Raw genomic sequence first — 17,267 nt, forward strand, 5'->3', positions numbered from 1 at the left:
CATCCACAGACGGCTTTCCGGGTCATGTGGCCAGCATGACTAAACTGCTTATGGCACAACGAAACACAGTGATGGAAACCAGAGCGCATGGAAACACTGTTTACCTTCCTGCCACAGTGATGCCTATTTATTTACTTGCACTGGTGTGCTTTCAAATTGCTAGGTTGGCAGGAGCTGGGACAGAGCAATGGGATCTCACTCCATTGTGCAGATTCGAACTGCCAACCTTCTGATCAGCAAGACCAAGAGGCTAAGTGGTTTAGACCACAGCACCACCCACAACCACTGATTGTAAAAGTACCATTGAAGAGCACCATAGTGCTCTCATACATATTTAATCATTTCAATTGAGTCACGTAGGATATATTCTCTCTGGACTGCACCATTTCAGTACAAGAAAGTTGCTGAAACAAACACGCACGCACACATCAGTGTCATATTTCAATATCATATATCGAACAAGCTGCTGCAACTCTGAAGAACTTCAGAAAATGCACATACACACACTTCGCTGACAAGCTGGTTTTTCTCAAGTTCTAACAATAATCGTAATAATAATTTCCCATATTTATGAGACTTCCACTCCTGATCTCCAGTCCTGGTGAAAAGAAAACATATGTTACATAATTCATTAAACCCCAAAGGCTTTTTACATATATTACCATGCAAAAAAAAAATGTGTTAACACTCAGGGCAAACGATTTTCAAGATAATTAAGAAAATGAATTGTGGCAACGTTACTGCAAGACTTGAATTGCAAAAATACTTTCCAATGATATTTCCTCATATTGGTGTAGGGTGTTTTTCTCTTTCCTGTTTGACTCAGAATTTGTAATAAAGAGCAATGCGATAAAGGAAGCGCTATCAGAACATTAATTTTTTTTCATTTCAATCAAAGCTGTTCCTGGTTACCAAATTATTTAGAGGATACGCTTATTTTATAGCCCATCATAAAACCTTTGCAAATAAATACCATATATGTCTAGATAAAAGAGGTGCAAGAAGATTGTGAATGATGCGTGTGGAACTCCCAGCCCATATCTCATGAAGTTTTTGGGCTTGTAATCGTTTCGTGTGTGTTAAGGTATAAAGTCCACCAGCCAGGTAATATATGAAAATGGGTGCATATTTCATCTTAAAGGTAAAGGTACCCCTGCCCGTACGGGACAGTCGTGTCCGACTCTAGGGTTGTGCGCTCATCTCACTTAAGAGGCCGGGAGCCAGCGCTGTCCGAAGACACTTCCGGGTCACATGGCCAGCGTGACGAAGCTGCTCTGGCAAGCCAGCACCAGCGCAGCACACGGAAACGCTGTTTACCTTCCCGCTATAAAGCGGTACCTATTTATCTACTTGCACTTAGGGGTGCTTTCGAACTGCTAGGTGGGCAGGAGCTGGGACCAAAAGACGGGAGCTCACCCTGCTGCAGGGATTCGAACCGCCGACCATATGATCGGCAAGTCCTAGGCACTGAGGTTTTACCCACAGCGCCACCCGCGTCCCTCGTTATTTCATCATAAAAGTGACTAATTCAATGTATGGGGGTACAGGATCCAGAAAGTGCTACAATGAAGATTTGGAAAGAACCAGGGATGGAATGTCTGCAGCTGATAAACAGCTTCCATGATCAGCCAGTTTTATATAGCTATTGTGGACTTTTCTGGCAGGACTGCAATGCCTCAAAAATTAAAAGCTTATGCCCTTGGAAACACACCTGGCTTCCCAGCAGTACATGCGAAAAAGGATCTAGGGGTCTTGGTGGACCACAAGCATAACCGGAGTGAACAGTGTGATGCACCCACTAATAATTAATTTCCATGAGGAATTTTTTTTTAAGGGAAACTGATGTGGACATGTGGAGAGCTGAATTTAAGACTGAAAAAAATGTGGAACCAAGAGAACATGAAATAGACATATTCACTCATCCCTATACCCTATGTATTAATACATGTACAGTAGCTGACACTTTTCAAATAAATATTTTCTGGCAAAGAAACATGGTTTGTCTTAGTCAAGCTAGAACAGCTCGCTCAGGATAGTTTCTCCAGGGAGTGGTGACATAATACATCAATCCCCTTAGGGTTTGGGGTTTTTGTCATCATCATCATTATTATTTAATCAGTGCTCATTAAGCAAATCTCATTTGGTCTTGCTGACCTTGGCAGCATTACAGAGTCTCGCTTTCACATGGCTGAAATGGTGCTCTTAAAAAAACAAAATGAAATCTCCTCTGTATTAGTAACCAAGAAAATAATTCCACCCAAATTGTGTGCATTCTTCCCACTCTTCATCCTTTACCTGCTTTTATATCTCTTTTTTGATATATTCTCCTTTTGATAGAGTTAAAACTTGGTAGATCAGGATGCTGTGGACATAGTGTATCTTGATTTCAGTAAGGCATTTGACAAAGTCCCCCCGTAGTATTCTTGCAGAGAAGCTTGTAAAATGTGGACTGGATGAAATAACTATTATGTGGATTTGTAGCTGGTTGACAGACCAAACCCAAAGAGTACTCATTAATGGTTCCTCCTCATCCTGAAAAAAGTGACAAGTGGTGTGCCACAGGGTTCTGTCCTGGGCCTGTTGCCTGTTGTTGTTCAACGTCTTTATAAATGACTTGGACAAAAGAATTGAAGGGATGCTCATCAAATTTGCAGATGTCACCAAACTGGGAAAGGTAGCTAATGCCACATAAAAAAGAATCAGGATTCAAAATGACCTTAATAGGTTGGAGACCTGGGCCCCAACTAACAAAACGAATTTCAATAGGGACAAATGCAAGGCTCTGCATTTAGGCAGGAAGAGCCAGCTACACAAATATAAGATGGGGGACACCTAGCTTGCCAGAAGAGAATATTGCATGGTTTTTTGAAACTCTCTTAGTTCTCTTCTTAGTTCCCTGGGAATTTATCCTGTGATTTCCTCCTGCCAGCTGAAGGCATAACATCTCCAGTTCATGAGATGAATTAGGCCTCTCCATTTGACCTGTGAGGTCATTTCAGTATAGTCAGATCCGCCTTCTCTACACCTAGCATCATAAAATAATGATATCCTAACGACAGTAACAGCAACAACCAAGTTACTGCTCCCTGTATTGAGTATGGGTGTATTTGGTTTCGCATACAGCTACTGGAAGTTTATATCAACTGTCCTGAAACTCTGGAACGAACTGAGTTGTTGAATTTCCCATGGTAAAACTGTATATTTATAAAGGTTGGTAAAACTAGTCTTACCTGATAAGTCTTCATCTTAAGCGGCTGTAGTTTATTTGCGGAGTTCTGCTTATTGTATTTTCTTCACAGGGTTAGGTTCATATTTTATTTTGTAGCTGTTTCATTTGTTTTACTTCATGTGCCACACATCTGATGCTGTTGGAAGAGACAGCGAACAAATGATTTTTTATAAATAAGTAGCAACTGTGGGTTTGTCTCTCTCTGAACGTTTGTGCACCAACATGGCCACAACAGCCTGTACTGATTTATTAAGGAGGAATGCTCTGGACTCTTGAGTTCTAAAGAAGTAAGGACCTCTGGCATGGTGGACTAATTCTTTCCATATGCTTTGAACTGTTTCAGCGAATGTGCCTGCCCCAGACGTTGTCGCATTGCGAGTAAGATCTGAGAGATGCCAGAGTGTGATCTTTTTTGTCAGCCACTTAGCTTTGGGGCTTTCATTTTATTCCAGTGTAACTTTGCTGATGTTACCTGCGTGTCTGAACTCGAGAACGGGCTTTTGCCACTTTAAATGGAAAGAAAGAATGTAAGAGACTATCAGAAAACTTACCGAATGTTTTATTCTCTCTGTAGTAGTCCCAACAGAATCAAAACAAGATCAGACAAATATATCCTTGTACTTTTAAGTGTTTCAAGGTTTGAGTTAGTCAGAGTCTGACGTTCACTGATGGTTGCAAAACTGGAAAGCTACGTTCTCCATGGACCCTCACTCCATCCCAGGCACAGTGACATCATCTGTCAGGGGCCAAAGTTATGGAGGGAAGGAAAAGAAGGAATCATGACCACCAGCTCGAATGGCAGTTGCTGGGAATTTCAGGTGAGGAGAGTGATGTTGTTAGATCCTCCAAGTGTCCCTATTCTCCAGGGACCATCCCGGTTCCTGATTTGATCCCAGAATGTCCCACTTTCCCTTAGGACGTCACTATTTTCATCAGAGAAATGTTGGCGGGTACAGTAGGACGTCCCTATTTTCATCAGAGGATATGGAGTTATGCGGAGCCAAGGAGATAAGCAACTACAGGGGTACCTCGGGTTACATACATTTCAAGTTACATACGCTTCAGGTTACAGACTCTGCTAACCCATAAATTTTACTTCGGGTTAAGAACTTTGCTTCAAGATGAGAACAGAAATCGTGCAGCGGTAGCACAGTGGCAGCGGGAGGCCCCATTAGCTAAAGTGTTGCTTCAGGTTAAGAACAGTTTCAGGTTAAGAACGGACCTCCAGAATGAATTAAGTTCTTAACCTGAGGTACCACTGTATACAACTTTTAGAAGACATCTGAAGGCAGCTCTGCATAGGGAAGGTTGTCTTTTTAACAAAAAAAGTTTAGTGGCTTATTATGTTTTTATGTGTTGGAAGCCACCTATAGTCAGATGTAAAGGTAAAGGTAAAGGACCCCTAACCATTAGGTCCAGTTGCAGAAGACTCTGGGATTGCGGCGCTCATCTGGCTTTATTGGCCGAGGGAGCCAACGTACAGCTTCCGGGTCATGTGGCCAGCATGACTAAGCCGCTTCTGGCAAACTAAAGCAGCACACGGAAACGCCGTTTACCTTCCTGCTGGAGCGGTACCTATTTATTTACTTGCACTCTGATGTGCTTTTGAACTGCTAGGTTGGCAGGAGCAGGGACCAAGCAACGGGAGCTCACCCCTAGTTGTGGGGATTCAAACCGCTGCTATCGTGAATTCCTCGCGGCACTTTTAGCAGAATGCTCAGAGTCCCAGGTTCTTTAGTGCAGTATTTATTATTGTGAGCTAAATATATATACAAATATCTACAGAAGCAGTTCATATAATCACTGCATTCCATCGTAAGTCCATTCCCTCCTATTTTCTGCAGATCACTTTTTAAAGCCACCCAGACACCCACCCACATAATATTTAAATTGTATACATTTTTATACACTGTTCCCTTTTTTAAAAAAAAGTCTTTTGTATTTCCAAGGTTTGGGAACTGTGAATTAGGTCAGTTAGCTTCAAAATATGTTCTGAATGAAATCCTCCTCCATCCCATTCCCGGCTTCTTATGACTATAAACTACACCATTTCAGATGCAAGGAAATCACATTCACCTTTGCAGCTATTTCTTCTTTCATTTTAGCCATGAGATGATAGTGCTCAAATAGAACAAAAGGACACTGGATTGTGGTTGTCCCCCCCCCATGCAACACAATTGTTTCAATGGTAATTTCCTGCTGCCCCCTCTAATTAGCTTTCGTGGTAATTCATTCCACACAATGTGAATTTCTCCTTTTGCAAACTTTTCCTCCTAGCCAATGATGGCAGCAATTCCGAGCAGGTGGGTGTTTTGTGCATCCTGTACATTTGAACTCATGCCTAAGTCTATGTGAATTGCACCAAACATTTGAAGAGTTATTCATTGGAAATAATGTTCAGCGCGTGCACAACTCTTTTATTCCTTCCCCCCAACACCCCCTTGCAAATTCTTCACAGAATCATCCTGAGTTTTGCTGATATAGCTGTCATTTTTAAGTAGTGGCTATGTACTCTGGCTTAGCAGCATTTACAAACATGCTTTGTGTTGCTCAAAGGATATGCTTACTGTATACCTAAATGGTATTTATACCATTTAAAATAGCAGCCCATTTCACAATGCAAGTCTAGTTGTTCCAGCATCTTAGTTTTAAAGATGTGTAGGAAATCAGCCCTGAGTGCTCACTGGAAAGACAGATCGTGAAGCTGAGGCTCCAATACTTTGGCCACCTCATGAGAAGAGAAGACTCCCTGGAAAAGACCCTGATGTTGGGAAAGATGGAGGGCACAAGGAGAAGAGGACAACAGAGGATGAGATGGTTGGATAGTGTTCTCGAAGCTGCAAACATGAGTCTGACCAAACTGCGGGAGGCAGTGGAAGACAGGAGTGCCTGGCGTGCTCTGGTCCATGGGGTCACGAAGAGTCGGACATGACTAAATGGCTAAACAACAACAACATTCTTCCAAAATTTACTCTCTTCATCCCTGACCACCAGCTATGCTGACTGCAGATGGTGGAATTTAGGTCCAACAACATCCGCTTCAAAGGGTTGTATTTGTATTTGTGTGTGTTGATTCACTAACTAATTTGGAAATGTAGCATATAATTGATGTAATAGAATCAATAAAGTGATGCCCTAAATAAAAACTTCAGATAAAACAATGCAACTAACCATCTACAGCAGCTCTGTTCCTTCATGTGCTAAACAGATGACTGCCAGCTTTGAAAATTCATGTTGAGGCAGAAAGGGAGAACAAATGACCTAGATTCCATCCCCTCCTAGTCCAGACAGGTGACTGGTGCTGTCAAACCACATCAGGCTGACCATTCTTTTGGAGATGTATGCACAGTCACAGTCTAGAAAGAATCAGCACCATGTGCACACTCCAGGTTCTGGAAGTTGTTTATATCATGCAGCATATTTCAAAATATGCAAAGCAAACCCAACACGCTTCTCCACATGCCAAAGGGCACGTGAACAGACCTTCCCACATCAGAGCACTTTGCCTGAGGGTGAAGTGTGCTACTGGAATATACATGTATCCCAAAGCATGCAATGATCCTACGGATGAATGCAATTTCATCCCATTTTAATTGGTGCAAGCTAGCATGCATGATTTGTAAATGAAGCAATCTTCAGTACTTGTAGAATCCAATTGATTCATGAAATCAAACTGTTAACCTGCCAGTGAGCTTTCTATTGAAAGGGGTTTGGGAAGGGAAATTTAGAACTGGCTCAAGATAGCAGGATGAGTTGTTTTCTTTGGTTTTGCGGTGCTGATGTAAGAGATCGAGAAAAAGCTCACATGCTTAGCATGCCTAAGTCCCCAAATCCAGTCTCCAGTCAAAGGTGACAAGGAGGCCTGCGATCTGCTGATTAAAAACACACACACCACTTTCTATAAAAAATTTTTACTCAGAGCAGTTCACAGACACGATCAAGAAAACAATACAGTGGTACCTTGGTTTAAGAACAGCTTAGTTTATGAACAACTTGGATTAAGACCGCTGCACCCGGAAGAACAAAACACCCGGAAGTAGGTGTTTTGGTTTGTGAACTTTGCCTTGGAATAAGAAAATGTTCTGCTTCCTGTTGAGTGTGTTCCATTTGTAAATTGAGTCCCCCGCTGCTATGGGAAAGCACGCCTTGGTTTAAGAACGGACTTCCGGAACGGATTAAGTTCATAAACCAAAGTGCCACTGTATTGTGAAAGAACAACCATGGTACAATTTATAACTCTGTTCCTTAAAATTAATAGCAGGGACTCAAAATATAAGGGGAAGGGTCATAGCTCTGTGGTACCAGGGGCAGCCCTTGCTAATATGCCACTCTACAAGGCTTTTTTGATACCATATTCCCAGCCCTCAAGGCTTGAGGCTCTGGCAGGGTCCTAGAACCCTCCTTCCTCCTTCCCAAATCCCAGTAAGTGTTTGCTTTGCTTTGGGAAGTAGGAGGAGGACTCTAGAAGCCTGCCAGAGCCCTCACACCTCCTTCATGAAACTGGGCAAGCACTTGTCAGGCTTTGAGAAGGCACCTTTCTTGGCCGCATGCCCAGTGTGACCGCACCGCTTGCACTGCCCTAATCCCGCCCTTCGTGGCAGAGCTGAAGGTCCTGGGTGCAATTCTCATGACTTCCAGGTAGAGCTGGGCGAAACTTCTACCCGAAATTCTGGAGACTTGCTGTGAGTCAGTGCAAACAACACAGATCTGTTTCAATACAAAGGAGCTTCCAATGTTCCTAATCATGGAGGGAGAAATTTCAGTTCATAAACTCAAAAGAACAGGAAGAAGGAAACCCTTCTGGAGTAGATGAAACACTGAAGTTCGCAGGAGGAGAATTATTCCTGTATATGAGGGCCCTGGCACTTTTAAGACTTTCCGAGATTTCCTTAAGAATGGAGAGGTTTGATCTTCTTGCAGTCCATGGGATTCTCAAGAGTCTCCTCCAACACCATAATTCAAAAGCATCAATTCTTCGGCGATCAGCCTTCTTGATGGTCCAGCTCTCACTTCCATACATCACTACTGGGAAAACCATAGCTTTAACTATACGGACCTTTGTTGGCAAGGTGATGTCTCTGCTTTTTAAGATGCTGTCTAGGTTTGTCATTGCTTTTCTCCCAAGAAACAGGCGTCTCTTAATTTTGTGGCTGCTGTCACCATCTGCAGTGATCATGGAGCCCAAGAAAGTAAAATATCTCACTGCCTCCATTTCTTCCCCTTCTATTTGCCAGGAGGTGATGGGCCCAGTGGCCATGATCTTCGTTTTTTTTGATGTTGAGCTTCAGACCATATTTTGTGCTCTCCTCTTTCACCCTCATTAAAAGGTTCTTTAATTCCTCATAAACTCCCTATTTAGACATTCAGAGATATTAGATGTTAAATGGAATCACGTGCTGAATTAAAATATGAGCAGTGGATGGAAAATAAAATATAATAGTAATGGAAGAATTATAGAATTATAGAATAGATAAAAGTAAAATGCTGCATAGAAGACCATGGAAGAAGGATGGGAAGTCAGCTTTTAAATTATGCATTAAATTATGTATTTAATTTGATGTTAATTTGCTTTAAAAGAAAGGAAATTCAATAAAAATTAACTGGCGAAAAAAGGGGTGAAGAGAGCCACAGTCTAGCAACAACTGGCAGGCCTAAGATTCTCCAACCCTGCTTTAATGCCACTTAAATCATAAAACTAAAGCAACTATCAATAGCATAAATAAGATCATTCAACTCTTAAAAGCTTGATGGAAGAGCAATTTTCTTTCTACTTTGCTGCTGGCAAACTTCCAAGTGAGAGCATCCCTACTGAAAAGACCCACCTCCTTGAAGCTTCCAATGGAATATCCACGCATGATGGGATCTGGATTGGGGCTTCAGTAAATCTCAAGAACTGAGGGAGGAGTTGGATATAAGGTGACTACTTATTCACCACCCAGAATGGAGGGGGTGGCAAACACAGCACAAATTTGCATACAAAAGTTGCATGTGCTTATATGTGTGAGCGTAGAAATGCAAATTTAGAAATAATTAGTATAATTTAAATAGAAATGTGATGCCTCTCACTGTAATGAGGGAGAATGTGTGCCAGCTGAGCCACACCAGGCTATTTTTGCACCCTAAGCAAGGCTAAATACTTGCACTCCCCTCCTCAAAATTTAAAAAATATATATGCTAACTTCAGTTTTCAAAAACAGGTTTCTGGTAGAAAACATTAACAGTCCCACGCCTGGAACTGCTAGATTTGTTTTAAATTGCAAGAATAAGTAATACAATCTTTGATTATCTTTCTCAGATACAGAAGGAAAGGTGCAAGCACCCAAACCATTTTGAATAATCTCGCAAATCGCCATTTTAAAATTTAAGTCTCTTAAAAGTTTCACAGCAAAATCTCACTTTGCGTGTCTTTTCCTTTGCAAGTTTCGTCCACAATTCCCTCAGGCCGAGGGCTGACGCTAGGGCATGTTCTGCGGCTATAGTTGCCAAATCAACTAATGTCTTTCGCAACATTGCAAGTTTTTATGTGTTTGAGCTTTGAGAAACTGTGCTAGGGATATGAAATAAAAGTAAAATGTTATCGGGAATGTATAAGATATAACTAAAACCAATCTGTTGAAAAGTGTGCCCTTCCGAGGTCTGTGGCCTAGGCGGCTGACAAGTTGGTGTAACTGCAATTTTGCGGGTGCCCAGGCACTCACATAGATGCTGTGCCTGCCCACCCCTGGTCTCTGTCATAACACAAAATCATAACACCAGCCCTGTGTGCCAGCTCATTCTACTGCCCAGGTGCTAACTGTTGCTGGACAATCTTAAGGTCCCCAATCTCCCTGGTTATTGTTTATTTTTATTTATTTACCTGGGGGTCTCAGGGCGGTTCACAGAATCAAGACATAAAACCACAGAATACATAAAAACAACAACCCAATAGCTGCCGCCCCCCCAAAAAAAACATTTTACAAGGTCATAGGATGGAAATCAGATCAACCAAAGGCCTAGTTAAAAAGGAATGTTTACCTGGTGCCTAAAGGTGTATAATGAAGGCAACAGGCGAACTTCCCTGGGGAGAGCATTCCACAGATGGGGCAGAGAAGGCCCCGTTTTCGTATTACCACCCTCCAGACCTCACGATGAGGAGGCTCATGAAGGAGGGCCTCAGATGATGATCTGAGGGTCTGGGTAGGTTCATATGGAAAGAGGTGGTCCTTGAGGTATTGCAGTCCTGAGCCATTTATTTTTCTTTATCCTTCAACCAGACCTAGAGTGAGTTGCCATTCAAACAACTCACTTCCTCTGGAAAGTAAGGCACATGTCTACCCTAGGAAGAGAGCAGCTGATCTCTATAGAAGGGCTGGGGAACCTGTGGACCTCCAAATGTTGTTGGACTTCAACTCCTATCATCCTTGACCATTAGCCATGTTGGTTGGGTCTCAATGAAGTTGACAAGCAACAACGTCTGGATGGCCACAGGTTCCCCACCCCTGTTCTATGCCATAACACTAAATCTCTTTCTCTTTCCTCCCTCTTCCTGGCCAGCCCTTAGCTGTGAATATATAGTGCCAGCAGAACACCAATTGGCCTCAACCATAATATCAAATACAGCATGCAATACGTAAATACAATTGCCATACTGCTCTTTGAGGCTGTGATCACCGTTCTCTCACGCTCAAGGATGGATTAATATTACTCCTTCTTTATTTTATTTTATTTAGTGTTTGTTACAGCTGGAAATGAAGCACAACAAGGTTTTTCATAGTAAGTGCAGTCACGGTGTTAATGAAAGCTTTTATGACAATGTAACAATGAATTCCAACATTACCAGCAAGTTTAAAAGGGTCAAGTGTCCAACTTCAGATCTTTCCATCATTCACAAAGTTGCAAGATGTATACCCCATTCAGATACCTTATTTCCATTTCAACTGAATAACTTATTGTTGGCAGGAATGAGACGACTCAAGCATCTAAATAGTCATAATGGAAAACAATTCTACTCAGCCTTGACTCTGATCCATTTTGCAATTGATTGGCTTCACTTACTCATGATCTCTTTGTTCCACATTTGCTGAAATGTTGAGATCTAAGAAACTAACTTACATTTAGCCACATCAATGGCTGATCTTGCCTTGATCATAGCTCTGATTTATGGAAGCGACTGATCTGATGTATCTTTCCTGGGTGTCTCAGGCTGACATTCCATAAAACTCTACTACCCAAGTTGTTTCTTTAACTAACAATGCAAAAAAATATTGAACTCCAAGCCCTCACAAGCTTCACCCCAGCCTTTAATTCATTTCATTTATATCCCAGGACATGAATTCCACAGCACTCTCCTGCTTGTGATGTCCTGTGACTGGTATTCAGTTGCATGGCATCTCCCTGAACCCTGGGAACTGTACTTTGTTGTGGGTGCTGGGAATTGTAGCTTTGTGACAGCTGTCTGAACCCTTAACAAATTACAGTTCTCAGGATTCTTGGCAGGGGGAAGCAGGAATGTGCTTTAATTCTACAGGGTGGAATTTAACATAGCACTAAAGAGATGGTTCCTTCAGTGCAAACATTTCTGCTTGTCAGAAAGAACCATCTCCCCTCTCTTTCCCTTGCACAGATATGGGGAAGGAGGAGAAAGCTCCATTGTGCCAGCAAGCATCCATGTGCTAGCTTCCACTAGTGGAATGGGGTAGTTGAATCTGGCCAATCGTGTGTAGGCCACCTTAGTTATGGCTAATTACGAGGCTTTTTTTCAGCCAGAAGTCACCGGAACTCAGTTCCGGTACCTCTCAGGTGGGCACCACTGCCATTATAATAGAACAAGGGGGGCGTTTATGGTGAGTTCTGGCACCTCTTTACAGTGGTGCCTCGCAAGACGAAATTAATTCGTTCCGCAAGTTTTTTCTTCTTGCGAGTTTTTCGTCTTGCGAAGCACGGTTTCCCATAGGAATGCATTGAAAATCAATTAATGCGTTCCTATGGAAACCGCTTGCCAGGCTGGCGGTGCGGAGAAGGGCTTTTCTCCCCACCGCAAGCCTTCAGGACAGGTACGGGAACAGAGGGGAAGGGGCGCAGCGCTTCTCCTCTGTTCCCGGGGCTTGCGGTGGGAGGAGGGTTTTTCCTCCCCACCGCCAACATTCAGAACAGCATTCTGAATGTTGGCGGTGGGAAGGAAAACCCTCCTCCCACCGCAAGTCTTCAGGACAGCCATCCGAAGGCTGGCTCGGGGAGAAGGGCTTTCCGCCCCACCGCCAGCCTTCAGAGGAGCCTTCCGAAGGCTGGCGCGGGGAGAAGGGCTTTCCGCCCCACCGCCAGCCTTCGGAGGAGGTCCGAGGACAGTGGGGAAGACGCGCTGCACTTCCCCGCTGTCCCGGAGATTTCCCTATGGGCTTTCGTCTTGCGAAGGAAGCCCATAGGGAAATTCGTTTTGCGAAGCGCCTCCAAAACGGAAAACCCTTTCGTCTAGCGGGTTTTCCATCTTGCGAGGCGTTCGTCTTGTGGGGCACCACTGTATCCAGAAAAATAACACTGCCTGACTCTATTGGAAAGGTCAGGGGTGGAGCAGGGGTGGAGCAGACAGGGCAAACAGATGCACCCTCTACAAACTGTGAGCATAAAAGAAGGATAAAGAATATGAATATAAACATTCCTTTCGTTCAACGTTTCACTGAATTGCAAGTCTCAGGTTAAGATTTACAGTGTTATGCCATCAAACAAGTTTTTGCATCGCAAATACAACTAGACCGATTTTAAGGAGATGTTCCTTCCCTAGGAAGCCTTTTAAATCGACACTTTCCACGATGCAATCCCCTGGGCGTATATGAGAACTTTGATATAAATGGTTTTCTCTGCTAGATTTCCTACATTAGTTGTACTCTTTATTTACAGAATTGGGAACCTACCTCTCCCTGGTGCTTGATGCTTGTGTTTGTGTGGAAGTTGGAGGTCCCTTATTTCTATTGGCATGTAAAGGGGATGACTTCTCTGCAGTTAAGTCAGATGACCTCTCTCATGTGTTGAAAGGATACAGGTGGGGGTTGTGGGGGCGTGCTGGTAAGCTTTCCCTTCCCACAAAGATGTGCAATGGCCGTGCCGCCCTAGCTGTGAGTTTGGCCGCCATGTGAAGGGGCCATGAAGTTGTAGTCCAACAACTCCCATCAACCCCTGCCAGTGTGGCAAATGATCGGATGGATGATGGATGCTTTAGTCCAGCCACACCAGAATAATAATAATAATAATAATAATAATAATAATAATTTATTTATTTATACCCTGCCCATCTGGCTGGGCTTCCCCACAACATCTTTTTCTTCCAACAAAATATTAAAATACAGTAATGCATCAATCATTAAAAGCTTCCCTAAACAGGGCTGCCTTCAGATGTCTTCTAAAAGTCTGGTAGTTGTTGTTCTCTTTGACATCTGGTGGGAGGGTGTTCCACAAGGTGGGTGCCACTACCGAGAAGGCCCTCTGCCTGGTTCCCTGTAACTTGGCTTCTCACAGCGAGGGAACCGCCAGAAGGCCCTTGGTGCTGGACCTCAGTGTCTGGGTAGAATGATGGGGGTGGAGACACTTCTTCAGATATACTGGACCGAGGCTGTTTAGGGCTTTAAAGGTCAGCACCAACACTTTGAATTGTGCTCGGAAACGTACTGCATCATATTGGCAGATGTGGCCAGTGGTGATCTCAGGTAGTGCTTACCAGCTTCCCCAATGCTGCACATCACTGCTGGATACTGAGAAGGAAAGGCAGTGAGGAGCTTGGTGATGTGTGAGTGCAATGGCAGGAATGTTGGATTGGCACTGTGCCTGCACTGATTCCCCACTGCATCTCCCTCTCAGTAACTGAGAACAAAATGGCGCTGGGAAGCCAAGCAATGCCATCCTGCCCAAACCCCTGTGGCAACCCCTGTTGTATATTGCCTACTGGGGCTTTACAAGTACTGGCGTATGACCTTCAGACTCTTTCAGGGAAAGGGGATCCTGAATGGAGAACATTTGTGTACATACATGTGTGTGTACATGTATGTGTGTGTACATACTAGGGACTCTGCCCCATCTCTGCTCTCCAACCCACCTACCTCTTTGGCAATTGCTCTTTTCCCATACCAAGAGCCCCTCCCTTTCCACCTCGCCCACCCCCTTGCCCATCCTCTCACAGCTCACCACTCCCCTCACAGGTCATCCCAATCCCCTCCACTCACAGCTTGCCCCAACCTCCACCTCCTTTGAAGGGCACATTTAATGTGCGAGGTAAGCGCTTCACCCAGCGGCTTGCTAAACTTTTGGATCAAGGGCCTCCCCCATTAAAGCTCATTGCAGGCACATTTAGTGGAAGGGGGAGGCACAAAATACACCCCCCCACACACACACTTCATTAAACAGCTCGCCTGGGCCAGCCTGCCATTCCCTGTGCTGCAGCATACATGGGAAGCCACACAAACTGCATGATGACTTTTTACTTTTTGTATAAGAAGATGCATATCGAGCCCCATCACATTGTCCCCAAATTCATGGTTGGCCGGGGTATGACTGGTGGGTGTACTGGTGAGGGGGAAGCATGTTGTCATTGGGAATGGGTCAAATGAGTACAATCCTACAGCTCCCCCCAAATGCTTCCAATGTGTGAAGCAGGTTAGGTGAATTCCCATCATGCCTGAAAAATGTTTCCTGTGGATTCAGCAGCTAGAATTGGGGTATCTTTTTCAAAGCTGGTAAGAAGAAAAAAGAAAAAAAATCTCTTGGCCCTTCTGGAAAAGTTTTTACTTAAAACCCACAAATTCAGTGAACATTAAGCAAAATTATTTTCACAGATTACTATCTTTAGTGGAACCAAATCCATTATCTTTGGGAGACAAGTTGCTTTATGACATGTTTTAACACTCACATTTGTTGCATAATGTCTCAGCACTTTGTAAGTGGGCTTTATACAATGCTTCTTGAATTATACAGCTGAGCTTTTTATATAAAAAAAAACCTTCCTCACTCTGGGCAATGATCTCAAGTAGTTGTTTTAGATAGATATCTAATTCTAAAACAGTGTTTTTGCTAGCTTTTCAGGATTATGAATGGTGCTAGAATTTTTCTTAAGAGATCTATTGAGTAATAAGTACTCCTTTGCACCCTGAGATCTCAAAATTTTGGAGATCTATTTCAGAGGCATATTAGCACTTTGTACCAGACAAGGGGTGTGGAACCTGTGACCCTCCAGATATTGCTAGACTCCACCACCCACCACCCTGACTCTTGGCCATGCTGGTTGGAGCTGATGGGAGTTGGAATTGAGTAACATCTAGAGAGCAACAAACTGTATGGAGCAACAACCCTGTAGGAAGGTGAAGGGCTGGGCTTCAATCATTAACAATTTTTGCAGGGGGTAGGATCAAAGATACATAAATTGCTACTAGACATTCATATGGAAGTTTGAAAGGATTTGGGAGGAGGGTTTAGCAATCTAAACTGAAAATCAAGTTTGGGGAACAATCTAAGTACAGCCCTGGCTTCAGACTTTTCCAGCTAGGATCAGGGGTGTCTTACCTATAGAGGCTAGTGGCGTGGGGTGCCAGGGCACCAGGTTCTGGAGGGCGCCAGGGAAGAGGTGGAAGCTGGACAAGTTGCCTCCCAGCATCAGCTTGCTGCCCTCCCCCAGCCTCCACCTCTTCCCTGCCAGAGGAGCTGCCCTCCAGCTGCTGCCTGCCTCATCCAGCCCCACTGGCAGCGCCGTCCTCCCTAAAAAAACCTCTGGGAAATGGGGGGGGGGGTGCCAGAGGGAGCTTTGCACCATGGCACTGGATATGCTTAAGACGGCCCTGGCTAGGATATAGGAAGAGGAACTTAAGGCTGTACTGTGATGACATTGGGCCCCAGAGAGATTGTCTAGAATCCCAAAGTCTACCTCTTCCTCTTCCACGTGCTGGAGAGGGTGTGGTAGTAAAGGATCTTTTTTGCCCGTGTTGTGGGCATGGGTGATTAAAGAGATATCCTCCACTACTGGTCAGATACTCTTGACTCTGGGATGGCATTACAATCCTTTGACTTGCTGGATGGCTCCTTACGTTTCTATACTGGAGGGATGCTTACCCCTTCCACCAGGTGGGCAGCTGTTGCAGATCCTTGTACCGGGTTGCCATCCTAGGGCAGTAAAAGAAAACAGAATGTACAAGGCCGGGTAGTTGCTATGGGAATTTCCCTTGGCTGTCTGGGCAGTTGGCTCAAGTTCCAGTATAGAACAATGTTATTGCTGGAGTGGGTGCTGGTGGCACTATGGTCTAAACCACTGAGCTACTTAATCTGAAGAATAAAACACAGGGACAAAGTGGGCAGAAAGTTGTCAGATTCAATACATCCGTTGCAAGTCATGGGAGAGTGCAAAACATGCAGTCACTGTCTTTTGAAAACCATGTGGCCAGATGCAAAGGAAAAGAGGGCTCTAGTCCCTTTAAGGGTATTTTGATTATTTTGTGGGTGGGTAGTGGTACAGCTTAGTAGGGACGTGGGTGGCGCTGTGGTCTAAACCACTGAGCCTCTTGGGCTTGCCAATTGGAAAGTCGGTGGTTCGATTCCCCAAGATGGGGTGAGCTCCCATTGCTCTGTCCCAACTCCTGCCAACCTAGCAGTTCAAAAGCATGCCAGTGCAAGTAGATAAATAGGTACCGCTGTGGTGGGAAGCTAAACGGCATTTCCGTGCACTCTGGTTTCCATCACAGTGTTTGTTGCACCAGAAGCGGTTTAGTCATGCTGGCCTCATGACCTGGAAAGCTGCCTGTGGACAAACACTGGCTCCCTCGGCCTGAAAGCGAGACGAGCGACGCTACCCCATAGTCCCCTTTGACTGAACTTAACTGTCCAGGGGTCCTTTACTTTTATCTTTTACCTTACTGCTGGTGGCTGCCAGCATATGGAACATGGCTCTTTCTGAAAGCTTTGCACAACATCAGAAAGTGGCCAGAGTTGAATTTTAGCATGACAAATGTGATGCAACAAAATTTTGCTTTCTCAGTTTCATTACCAAAATGACAGGGTCTCCTCCACCACCACCAAGCATGGCTCGTTC

At 44.1% G+C, this 17,267-nt stretch overlaps 1 long non-coding RNA gene across 1 annotated transcript; it reads right to left on the bottom strand.

The window, feature by feature from the left end:
• Positions 1-439: 439 nt before the first annotated feature.
• Positions 440-16,413, bottom strand: LOC309534391. The gene is made up of 4 exons (XR_014220671.1): positions 16,295-16,413; positions 3,781-3,965; positions 3,231-3,365; positions 440-598 (listed from the first exon to the last, which is right to left on the bottom strand). It is a non-coding gene; the product is annotated as an uncharacterized lncRNA (long non-coding RNA).
• Between the last annotated feature and the right edge of the window lie 854 nt (positions 16,414-17,267).

This window comes from Podarcis vaucheri, assembly GCF_965113315.1.
Source record: "Podarcis vaucheri genome assembly, chromosome: 6".
NCBI classification, from domain to species: domain Eukaryota; kingdom Metazoa; phylum Chordata; class Lepidosauria; order Squamata; family Lacertidae; genus Podarcis; species Podarcis vaucheri.